Source organism: Falco cherrug, chromosome 4, assembly GCF_023634085.1.
Source record: "Falco cherrug isolate bFalChe1 chromosome 4, bFalChe1.pri, whole genome shotgun sequence".
NCBI classification, from domain to species: Eukaryota; Metazoa; Chordata; class Aves; order Falconiformes; family Falconidae; genus Falco; species Falco cherrug.
The window spans coordinates 110,043,141-110,055,831 of NC_073700.1; the positions used below are offsets into that span (position 1 = coordinate 110,043,141).

At 43.3% G+C, this 12,691-nt stretch overlaps 1 long non-coding RNA gene across 1 annotated transcript in view; it reads left to right on the forward strand.

Moving 5' to 3' along the window:
* Positions 1–6,670: 6,670 nt before the first annotated feature.
* The window catches only part of LOC114017701 (uncharacterized), a 45,603-nt gene continuing 39,582 nt past the window's right edge, over positions 6,671–12,691 (forward strand). Inside the window, exon 1 of the long non-coding RNA XR_003562909.2 lies at positions 6,671–7,305. This is a non-coding gene — a long non-coding RNA (uncharacterized LOC114017701). The remainder of the gene's footprint in view (positions 7,306–12,691) is intronic.

The following is a 12,691-nucleotide window of genomic DNA, read 5'->3' on the forward strand; positions in this document are numbered from 1 at the left end:
ATTTCGAATTAATTTGAAACCAGAGTGTGTTGGCTAATAGTATAGTTATAAAATCAGTGAAGGTCTAATTCTGTTATTAAAAATGCAAAGCTTATGTATTATGAATAAAAAGTTAATTCTCTTCCAAGGGTATTCCATAAACATAATTTCTAAAAATATTGCAAACACTGAAAATGTATTTCAGGCATTAATTTGGGTGCAATGGGCTGTACTCTGGAGTGCAAAAATACATTAAAAGCTGCTGGTGGAAGGTCATGTTTAAAACTTAGAAGCAGAGAACAAAAACCAGTGACAACTCCTGTGCCTCTGAAAGTCCCTGTTTATAGCTTTGCTGGCATTCTGTGCAGCAAAGGGAGCAACAGAACATCTTTCATTCCCTTGACTTGTTTGCAAATGCTTGAGGGTGGCTCATAGGGAATGTGGTGGCCTGACTGAATCATTCCTTCATTGTACTTCCTTGCAGATAACTGGGGTAAACATTGACCCTAATTACCAGATACCCTTTAATTCTACAGGAAAGGATGTCAGGGGCGTCATAATCCTGGCAAGTAAAGAGATGCCACCCAGCATGTAAAGAATTGCGGCGTCAGAGTGCTGATGATCTTTGCTCTTAAGGCAGCTGCCGAGTGGTATATATATTCAGTATATGCAATGCATTTACACGTATTAAGGAGAGGCTTTTAGATCAAACCAGAAGCATTGTGCATCACTCCTCTTTCTATGGAGGACCATTTATCTAGGTGGGCCAGCAACTTTTTGAAAGGTGACAGCTGGCATCATATATTGACTCTAGTGCACCGAAGACAAAGAAACTTTAAATCTTAGGTACTATCTCTGTAGAACTAACCAGAGATTTGGAGGCCAAATAAACCTTTCTCTCTCCCAAATTCTTCTGTTATTCCATTTTAGTGTCTGTCAGCTTGATACAAACCCCCACATATGTCTGTAGGTGTATATATTTGTTTGTTGCCACTGCTTTATTATGCAGCACAATGGAAATTCTGCTGGATAACTTGTTTACAAAGTTGATTCATGGTGGAAGAAAGGTAGATCCTATATTCCCCTTTACAACAACTATCCTCCAGAATTAAGGGCTATATATTTGAAGGATTGTGGTGCTGTAAATGTACTTTTCTGAAGGTACTGTAACAGTGTCTGGTTTGTCATAAGCTAAGGCTTCGATAATGAAAGAGAGCCCTGCATGTAGCAAGAGCCCTGATTAAGAGAGGAGTACAGTTTGTTACAGTTATGTGGGTACTTGGCTATCATATAAGTTTATTAAATCATATAAAATTTCAATTTACACCATAATATTCTGTAAAAGATGGAGCACGCAGAACTAATAAGTATGCCAATTTCTTTCACATATGAATTGTATTGTTGGTTGTGTTAAAGCTGCCATTTTCAGAAGCAAGATTATTTATACTGGAATAGTAATTTCCTGCCTCACAGTTAAATTTTGTAGAAGTTAATTACAGATAGAAATAAAATGAATGTGATATAAAAGCTAGCAAAATGCCAATATGATGTTATATATTGTTGGGAAGGGGAGAACATATATATGTCTTTATATAGTACATATGCATATACTCATATTTGAGTCTCTCTTCCTTGTGAATATGGTTTTGGGGAAACAGAGTGACACTGTCCTGGTACAGTATGTTTGGGCTTTGTTGTGTTGCAGGAGGTGAAGTTACTTGTTTTCCATTATACTTTTTATGTGCATAATGTATTATAACAGCTCTCATAATGTTTGCAAAGTCAGCCAAAGTTCATTTGTCCCATTGGAATCAAATCTTATTCTTTACTTGCACGCTTCTGAGAGTTCTCAGTCGAATGAAGCCGATGGAATCCCAGTTTGTTTTCTCTTGTTTCAGCCTACCCAGGCTTTAGGAGATCATAACTTATTTCTTCTTACCATATCAGAAAATACTCGGGGCATGCCCCAGGCTTGTGTTACTGTATTACCGGTGGGCTGTCTTTTGGAGGTGGAGTTACACTTCTAGATTTTGCACTGTGAGGAAGAAAATGTGTTTATTCCTTCTTTTGCCAGAGGGTTTCAGTCTTTCCTGCTTGCTTCTTGCTGGCTTCTATTGTCATTAGATTTTGCCATCATGTGCAAGACTTGGCAGGAGGATTCCGTTAATACAGTGAGTGAGGTGAGTGGTATTGTCCTGCAAACGCACAGCCAAGAACTGGGGAAGGAGTAAAGCATCCTCTTGTAGCTAAAAATGAGTTTAAATAAACAGAGAGGGTGAAAGTTCATGAAGAACATATTTAGGAATGCTGTTCTGAGGTTGGGCAGAGCTGAACTGGACTTGGACGGAGCAGGGGGTGGTCAGCAGTCTTGGAGACGATGGCTTTCTTTACTTAAGCTCCTTCCAGCAGACTTCTAGCATCTGTTGGGTGGGGGCACTGTCCCCAGAGGAGGTGACAGAGAAGACAAAGCCATGAAGAAGATATGGTCAGAATTTCAAGAGTAGTTGGGTGTTTTTGCTGTCACACTGTCAGAATTCGGCAGCTGGGAGAAACTACAGAGCAGCAGCAGTTCCTCTACCCCTTCCACTGGCTCATGTGTGCAGCCCTCTCCCTCCAGTCCTTTCTTTTGCCTTGTTCTGGTAGCGCTGTCGCTTATTTGGAGGAAAACTGGGGCTTTGTGTCAGTGCTCCTCATGATTTTACAGCCCTCGAAGTCCTGCAGTTATCCAGAGTGAAAATGGTGACTGTGAGCAGCAGGGAAGAAAACTGAAGAGGGAAGGGGGAACAGAAATCCCCGTCTTTTGGACTTCGCATCGTCGCTCTTGGCGGGGTAGATAACTATTCCGTTGTTGTTTTATTGCCAGTCCTGCCCTTAGATAGCTGTGCATCATATTCACAGCCACGGTGTAAGACACTCGAGCCTTGTAATGCTTTTAAACTAATGAGGGCGCAGTGGATTAGCTCAGGATACATCACACAGCGTCCAAAGGGCTTTGCATGTCGTTTATGGCTTGTGCTTCATTATATCTCTTCTTGTATACCCTGACCGCAGCTGACCACCATTTTGCAGCAGGCTTGAGGATGTTATCACGATTGGCTTGCTAGGTGAAAGGCTTTTCTATTTAGCTTTTAATAGAGCAAAAGTGACTCTAAATTTGTTAATATTCTTTAGGTTATATAGGACAAATTACAGATAAGTGAATAAGTAATGAAATTTGTAATGAGAATTTCTCAAGTATGAAATGTTGGCGCAAATTAATTGCAGGATTTTACAGCTATTATAGTTTATATCATAAATGCAAAAATGACTAGGGCTTTTTAATTACAGTAGGAACACACTAAATTTTTATGGAGTGCCATTTTGTTAAAGAGGTACTTTAAGCATTAAGAGCAAATGCCATCCCTAACAGCAAGCCCAGATATCTGTGCCACATCAAATAAATATGCTATTGCTATGAAATTGTTCCTCAGATACTGTAACTGACACACAGGCTAATGAGAAGTCTCTTTTCACACCTTCAGTTTACTGCGTCTTTCTCTCTTGGTCATTCTTTTTCTCACAGGGCCACAGCAAGTCCCTTGGAAAAATATACAGGGCTTTTTCACTTACACTTCCAAGTAGCACTGTGAATAGCAAAATGTTGGTGTCTCAGTAGAAGTTAATATTATTGTGCAGGGGAGGAGGGAGGATGGCTGAATGCTAATTCTTATTAAATATTTGATGTGTAGAGAAATCTAATACAGTGGAAACTCAAAGAAATCTCATTACTTGGTGGAACGCGTTGCATACTAAGATAGAGATGACTCAGACTCAAAAACTAAGAAGCAGATTTAGTAAGGAAGCACGTCTGAAGCAATGTCCTGCTGTTCTGTTCCATTAAAATAAGAAATCTACGTATCGTCTGCTACCCTGCTTATGTAGACATTTCTCAGAGTCAAGAATATGTTTTTAAAATGTCATTGCATGCTGTATTCCTCCCTGGTGATGCTATGTTAAGCTTTCCCCCTCCTCTTCTCGCACAGCTGCTCTCAGAGCTAGCTGACTGGACAGCAGTAGGTGCTGCAGATTCTCCTCTGCTTGCATGTGGCTCCGAGGGTCCCCCTGAGCCTCTCCGTCTCCAGCCAATAAATATGTTCCACTCTGAGGCTGATGGTTTTGCTTAAGCACGTGAGACTGCGAACTCATGTCCTTTTTCAGTGCCTCCTCAAACATACACTGTGTCACAGACTGCTTCCCCAGTTAAGGTCTCTAATCCATCACTCACAATTCCTTAAGGGGATTAATTAATTTTAAAAATGGTTGTGTTTCTAGGTATGCTAAACGTCCTCCCTCAAGGACAAATGCTCATCTGTCCATTTGCACATCTCTCATGATTTGTCTTGTTGGAGTGGCCGGTATTATGCCTTGTATTATACAATCCCAAAACCGTGCTTGCAAGGAATTGCAAATGAACTGATCATCAGAGAGCTTGCTTATAATTAGCTGGTATCCTTTTCCTGAAGGTGAGTCTCACTAGAGTGGAGGCAGCATGCAAATATGCTGCTGTCACATCCAGGGATAGGTAAGAAAGCTTGGAGAAAACAAGCTCTGACAGGGTGCTGGGCTGGGACTTGGGAGTGCTGGCTTTCGCCTTCAACTCTGGCACTGGTTGGACTAATGTGTCATTTTGGACCTCAGAACTTGTTTTGTTACCTGCAGGTTTTTAATGTGACCTGCTTTGTCAACCATATGCCAAAGTTATGATAGAAATGGTGGCACGAAGGTTAACCATCAGTATATTTCTGTCCCCAAGACAGTGATGCTCAGAAGGAAGTCTTCTCCCATGGCCAGGTGACCACACTGTCCTACAGCAAATTTCTGTGAATTGCACAAGACCTACGGTCTCTATTAAACCCCTTTATGCTATTTTCATAGTGTGGAGGGGTGAAATGCTGCACATCCCATTTCTCCTGCCTTATCCAGTCCTTTTCCTTCATTCTTCTTTCAAGGCCTGGTGACAGTCTCCCAGACTTGCTTATTTTGTGCTTGTGAAAACAAGTCAAAGTTATTTAAGTCTCACCCCAGAAGTTGTTTGAAAGGTTTTTTCATAAATATGTCATTGTTTCCCTAACTGAATTCCTGGTTCCTTAATTGGGGGAAAAAAAAAAAAAAAAAAAAAAAAAAAGAGACACAACAAGAATACATTAAGTATTGCCTATTTCCCATCTGATTAACAATTGACTGAAATTGCTGGAGGGGCAACCAGTCCCTCTGAGCGCCTGTGGTCAGTGAGGGGTTGAGGGGTGTTGTACCTGCTTCAAAGAAGTCCTATGAACATCTCTCCTCCACTCTTTTCTGTAAAGTGAGCCACATGCAATACCACAATCCAGTAAGACCTTGCAACGACAGCGCTAGGATTAGTCTAACTGAATAAGATGAAGAAGCTAAGCAATAGGAAAACACCTAAATGAAAAGTCACACCCAGATTACATTTGCATTTGTACTTATCATTGCCTGAAACGTGTACTTCATCAGCCAGCTCCTGAAGGATCTTGCTCCTTTCCATAGGATTACAAGAAAAGAATATATGTCCTTGGCATATTGCATGAAAATAGGAGGAAGAGATGGCTGCTGAAATGCTCTCATTGTAAATGAAGGGCTTTATGTTTACACAAAAACCACTCTTGGAAAAAAGTAATTTTGCTAATGAGATATTCCCATATGTCCTGGGGAGCTTTTTATTGCTAAGGCACTGTTTCAAATCCAGCACAGATCTACAATAAAAAGCAGCAACTAGCTCAAAGGAGTTCAGGTTTGAGCTAGCTCTCCAGTAGCAAAGTCTGTGCAGCGCACCCACCGCATCAGACGACAGCGGTGCATGAGCAGCTCAAACCACGTGAAGCGCCGGTGCTCACCCACGGAAATGAGGTGCTATTAATGAAAGCCCATGTTGTTGTAGGGTACCTATCTCTGCTTTCATACCTAAGGTAGCGGACCTGTTGCTAACCAGGAAGCTGATATGTCCCAGAGCTCTCCGGATTGCCACTGGATTTTCCTCAGAAGTCCTGGGATCACCTATCTGGTTGTAACAGACTAGATGCCCTACTAGGTACCAGACCCATCAGGGCTACAGCAGATGAGTCTGTTGACTTGCAGATGTATTGCAGTGCAGTGTGAGAGGTGACCACTTCTTAAAATCTTTAAGTACAGCAATCCTAATCTCAGGATGGCTCGATTTGCTTGCTTGGGCTGCCTTTGCCAACACAAAGCCTTGAGCCTTTAACTTGAGGTGTTTGATCAGATTCCTCACTGATCCCTTTCCTTGGCCAGCCTTGGCTGGCCACGTTGGAGAAGTTTAAGGACCAAGTATGCTTGACCACTCAGCAGTGGTGTTTCAAGACAAGCTTTGAGTGTACTGAAAAGGCAAACATTTGTTCTACTGCTGCCTCGCTGAACAGTTCCATGGAGAACCCTCTCAACCCAGCTGCTGGTGCTTTCATGGGTACCAATTAAAATTTTATATGATGTTTTATAAGCATAAATATACTCTACAGACTTGCACATAATTCCTCTGCTACTTCAACTGCTTTTCAAAGCCCTTTTCAGCAGGCTTATCTTTGTTTTGCTTTGTGCTGATTAAAAGGCAAGATGTATTTTCAACAGGGTAAGTAGTACCAGAGAGCGCATTTCACACAAAAGAAATGCAGTCAGACGTTTGTTATCCAAGTTGAGTCAAAGACATTGAATTAATTCAGCTAACCATGGTTTCAATTAATTAATGAGATTCCCAGGCTACTGAATACGTTGGGGACCATGAGTTTGTTTTGGGCAAACAAGGTTTTTGAATGATTGGACCTCTGACTACAGGTAAGCAAAACAACATGTGAGAAGATCCTCTGCAAAAAGCCAGAAGACTAAAAATTGGGACTTGAAATTAAAAATTTCTCTGGAAGTATTTCTGAGACTCAGTCAGCCAAAACCAGCCTGGAGGCAGTCAAAAAGAGTAGTGCTATCCCTCTGGGTAGACTCCATCCTGAATGTACCAGCACGACTGAGTATTTCCACAGAGATCCTGATATCCTGTAAAGAATCTTCCACTTTTCCTTTTTTTTAGTGCAGTTTATTCCTCTCACTGGACTGGTTTTTTCCCCACAAATAACTCTTAATTGTTTGTTTTCCCTGCAAACAGTGAAGAGAGAGAGCCATATTGCACCATAAAAGTAACGTCGTGTGGGTTCTCATCTCATCAGCTCTCCATGACTGCTGAGTCACGCATGGGTAGTTTTCAAGTGCTACTACAGCATTAGAAGACATTTCATGGAAGTCCTGGTGATTTATTGGAAAGAGGTAACTTTTATCCATATAACACAGGCTATGTGGTTTTGAGGTGATCTCTGTTCATTGCTGTAGATGCCGGGGGTGGGGGTGATGGGGGGTGGGATCTGGAGCTGGTCATAACTACTGAGGAGGGCGGGGACCTGATGCGTTGTTTTAGGTGGGGTGTGGGAGCACCTTTTGCCAGTCCATCAGTGGCGAGTGGTCATAACAGCTTACCGGGAGGCTGTGGTGGCCTGGAAAAGCAAAGATGGTTGTGACGGTAAGAGCAGCTGCTGTGTAGTGATGAACTGTATCAGGGGAAGGAAATCATTGGTTCCAAAATGATAAAGTGGGCTTTAATTGTCCACATCCCAATGCCTAGGGGAGTACTGCCAGGGAAACTAGAACAGACGGAAATGCTGCTGACATTAGAATAATGTGCTGCATGTGAAACCACTGCAGAAATAGTTAAATGGCGCCTTTGCCAAGGCCACAGAGTGAAATGTTACTACACCATGGGGCGGATTAAAATATGCATTTTCTCCTAATTGAGCACAGCGGACTCAGCTGGAGGTCCTGTCAGGAGAAGAAGAATAATTTGTCACAGCAAGAAATGTATAACTTGACAGAGCATCTATTAGGCAGTACAGTAAAAAATAAAGTAGGACTTATGCAGGTTTTCTTTACGCTCCAAACCGGTTAGCATAGGCACCCACGTGCTGTAAGTACATTTCAGATTCACTGGCAGTGGACCAACCTGGCTGTACAACGCTCACAGCCCTTATGGCTATTATATCATGATGATGAGAAGGTTAAAGTCTTTCTAGATCATCCCTCATTAGAAAGGCCCTGTAAACAGCAATCATCATTTAACTGGGCACAGCCAGCAGAGCTCTACAACAATTTCTTTTATAACTCTTGAAGAAAACATTTATGGGGCTAGCAAGTTAGTGCCATGAGGATGGAAGTAAATCCAGTAAAGAGCTGGCACTGATTGCACATCAAGAGCCACATTTTCCTCCTTTGGTAAGGATCTAGTCGTGAGAAGTGTAAAAATGGGCTCCATGAAGACATCTGTAGGGCAGGGCTGCTCCCCAGCCTGTGAATTTTCCCTAGTCATTTGTTTCCTCATGTCACCTTTATAGATGTATTTATAATTTTCGGGGAGGTCTGTCTTGGTCTGGCTGCAGCTTTTTGCTGACTCGGTCCACCCGCTCCAAGCTCAGGTGGATCTGCCAAGCACAAGGCCCAAAGCCCTGCCCTGGCCAAAGCAATGCTGCAGCCTGTAGCAGCCACTGCGTGTGAGCTACCGGCTTTAGAGATGGAAACAACGCCATGCTGTCCTCCCCCCGCAGCCTTTGCAGTGTTTTTTATAGTCTGGTGATACCCAGAAGCCCAAACTTTAGCTCTGGCCACCATTTTGCAGCTCTTTACAGAATCCCATGCCAAATCTAAGGGGCAGCTCCCAGCACTGGGTGCCACAGAAGCAACCTGTCACATCCATCCGTGTGGATGTGTGAATAGTAGCTTCTATTCAGGCACATGCTTTTTATCTCCCTGAAATGAAGAGCTCTGACTGACAGGGTAATTCATCATTCATCTGATCCATGAAGTCGTCCCCTGAAGGAGCAGAGCCACATGCATTATTTTCATACTGGTGGAGGTGTATGCCCTATGTGAGATCCAACATTTTTAAAAGTTTCTGTAACCCTAAAAAAGAAATTCTGGGTTCTCTAGGGAGATGTTATTGGGAACCTTGGTTGCATGCTGTGGTGTGTTGAGGTGACACAACGGGCAGCCATTTCCAGTGCATTTGTAGTACTGGTAGGAGGAACAACTGGGCTGGGAAAATCCCAGTGACACTAGGAGGTAGCACTGAAGATATCAAAGGACTGGTGAAGGCTTGCAAAGGACCCCCATGCCTTGAATGAACGGTGCAGGTCACTGCTGTCCACATAATTTGCTTTCCAGTGTGGTCACAGTGATACTCTAAGCCCAGGAGCTGGAATGCTGTCTGGGGAATACCTGCCCACCATGCTAGGTGGGCATGCTGCTTTGTCGTGCCTTTACCAACCCCGGCCCCTCAGTGGGTTTATCACGAAAAACTGACTTGGGCTTTTCAGGTCACCTGCGATGCTTCCAAGCCAGACCAGGTACCGCACAGTGACAGGAGCTATGGTTAGACTGGGCTGGCCCGGGCTGCAGCCAGGCATCCAATGGATTCTTGCACTTGACCATGGGTTCAGTGTTCCCAGGAGCACCTGATGAAGTAAAGACAGTCACCATAGCCCAGTCACTGTGCTCAGAAGGCTTTGACTGTAACTGCCCAAGTTCACGGTGTATGGCATGATATGCCAGGTCTCAGTCACCTTGCAGGAGAAAGCCTGAAGGCATTCCCGTCTGCCACAGTGATACAGGTACCCGCTGCTACACGTGGCTGTGCTGAGTGTCAACAGTAGCTGAGGCCCAAGTCTGTGCTCTTTTTATTTTTGTAGTTGTTACCGTCACATCCAGAAACCTGAGTCAAAGCTCAGTATCTCCTTGCGCTAGTCACGATACAAATACAGCACAGCATTGGGGCTGCGTTGTGGGGAGTTTGTCTGTCTGTTCCTATTTGCATAGCGTTTGTTCTGCAAAGGCCAGCTTCAAGCTCGTAACTTTTCCCAAGCACGAGGTTCACTTATATGCTGGGCTAATCAATATCTAAAGTTCTTCACCCTTTCCTCATCTGTGGTTTCCTCCTCACCCATTTCTGCTCACTCTGCTCTCTCCAAACGGCCATCTGACAGCCACTATGAATTATAACTAAAAGCTCAAAGGTGGGGCTGGCTCCCCTTACCCAGTTCCTCTAGTCAAAAGTAGTTGGTATGGTGAGATGATTTATGGTGCTGTTGATACATCTGGATAAGTAAATGCTCAGAATGGAGACACGCAATGAAGCCGTCTGCACTTCCTCATGGAACTAAGCCGTCTGCACTTCCTCACATCCAGTGCCATGCAAAGCAAACCAGATTGGCTTAACTCCTTGCAGTGACACGGGACAAGGCAGGCTCATAGACTGCACAGATCTTTCCAGCATAAACCAACTCTGGCCAGTCTTGGAAGTGGAGATGCTGCTTTTTGCTGAGCAGATCTTGGAAAAAACGGAGTTAGGCTGGGATAGCTGGAACAGAGGGTCAGCGGAAAATGCCCCAACGGCAACGTTTGTATTTGTTTGCCTGTCAGTTTACTTATTTTGATGCACACTTGCTGTGTGTTTCTTCGGCAGGCTCTCCCACAGCCTGTCTCACCCAGTCGTAGTTCAGTCTCGCGCTTCTTGACCTAAAGTTTTTCTTTGCTGCTCAGCTCTTTCTTTTGGTCTATGTCAGCTCTTTCCTCATCTCTTTTTGTGAGGGGTGTTTGTCCTACTCCATGATGATTTTTCCCCTTTGTTGTATGTAGGAAAGTTGGGATGGGGGTGCGTAACAGTTTTTGTACCCTTGAGGTCAAGCCCCTGCTACATTCAGATCCTAGAGGACAGTACTTTCTGGCTTGCTGGACATTTCAAGATCAAACTCACAGATCATGGGTCTAGGCCTGCTTTTGTCCTGCTTATTTAAAATTGAATCAGCTCATGGTCATTTAGACCAAACTTCTATGCTACAAGCAGTTACCTTGAAGTGTTTTGTTACTTACCAGAACTATGTCTAATGTTGCTCTAGAGCGTGGGATGACTTGCAGTAGAAATTTGTCCCTTTCATGCAAAGATAGTTTGACCTTCTGTATATGGAAGCATTGCTTACTGCATGGTGAATTTGAAAGTCTTCTAATGATGTGTTCCCTTAGTTTCTTGTGGTAAGATGGCGACTTCCAGCCATAACAAAATCCAACCACCAAAGCAAGTGGCAGACCCTATTTTAATTCCCATAGACCCTCTTTTTCAGGCTTTCCAAAAGTGATTTTTGACTTAGCCTGTTTCTGGGTTTTACTGAAGCAATCAATTCTTATTTCTTTTCAGTCTACTTCATCAGTTAATGAGAATTGCTACCTCACCGCCTTTTACCTTTTCTTCTTTTTTAAGTAATGCATGTCTTTCAATGCCTGTGTTTGAGGCAAGATTACTATTCCAATGTGTTTCTATTGTTCTTGTAATATCCTTTTCTTTTGTTCTGCACCAGAGATTCTACTTCCTATATGTAGCTGGTCTTAATGCACAGCATTTCTCATGATTTTCTCTGTTTTAATCCAGTTTTAAATAGCAAATTTCATTAAATGTATCACACAAACATTTATTCCTCTCTTCAATATTATTCCCGTATTCTCTTGCTGCCTATTCCTTGCTTCTTCTGTGTCCTATTACCCATTGCAATAATCTCATTTATCTGATTTACTTTTTTTCCTTGCGTTAGAATCAGGCATGGAGATTAAGTGAGTCTCCCAACCCTCTCTCCTCTGTTTCTAGTTTCAAGCTCATATCAGTCATGCAACAGCAATCCTAGGAGTTATCTGCGTGGGGATGATTCCCAAGGGTAGTCCAGTCCTCACTCTGTGAGCCCCTTTTTGGGTGTCACACATCCCAGAACCCTGTCCATAGCACTGGCCCATGAGCCATAAGCTTATCCTACATCTTGAGTTAGGCCTTTGCTCTTTGCCTGCTGAAGGGCACCTCTAACTTCGTTCACTTCTGCATTTTCACCTGGCAGCTATCCCTGATCACCTATACCGTGACTATGGCAGTGTCATCTGGCCCACTATGAAGGACAGCCAGTGGATTTTCTTTCTTTCTGATCAGTACAGCACATCCTTGCTCCTAGCTGCCAGTACTCATTCTCTTGCCTAAATCTGACTTTAACAAGAGTCTTCCCAATTACTCTTAGTAGAAGTTACTGGTCACAAAGACCTTCCTCTTCTTAATGTGAGCAAAAATGCCTACAGAGTCCTCTGGCTTGTCTCTTTTCATGCAACATGCTTGTTCTTTCTCTTCTCTTCTGCTTGGTCTGAATCTCTTTCTTCTCTCATAATTTGTCTGTTCATGCCTCTCCTTTTTTCCAGTGAAGCAAACCTATGCCTCTTTTTGCTTCTCTATTAGCTGATCTTTTCCTCTGTTTCTTCTATGGTTGCACCTTCCACATGCACCATCACCTAATGAACTGCCCTCTGAGTATCTTGCTCAGCAGTTGGAACCTGACCTCTTGTCTCCATCACTTAAGTACCCCTCTGAAATCCACTTACAGCTCAATATCACAATACCTGCTGCTTGGATTTTGGAAAATCACATGTACATTCTCTGCCTCCTAACACAGACCTAACCAGCATCCCCTTTCCAACCACCAGGAGACATCTGACAGTGGGGCTGCAGTTGTGAAGCTAAGGGCAAAACTGGACTATGCAGTTGGGAGTGCACTTAGGAGCTGTGTTGATGAGTGGGCTGTGGGTG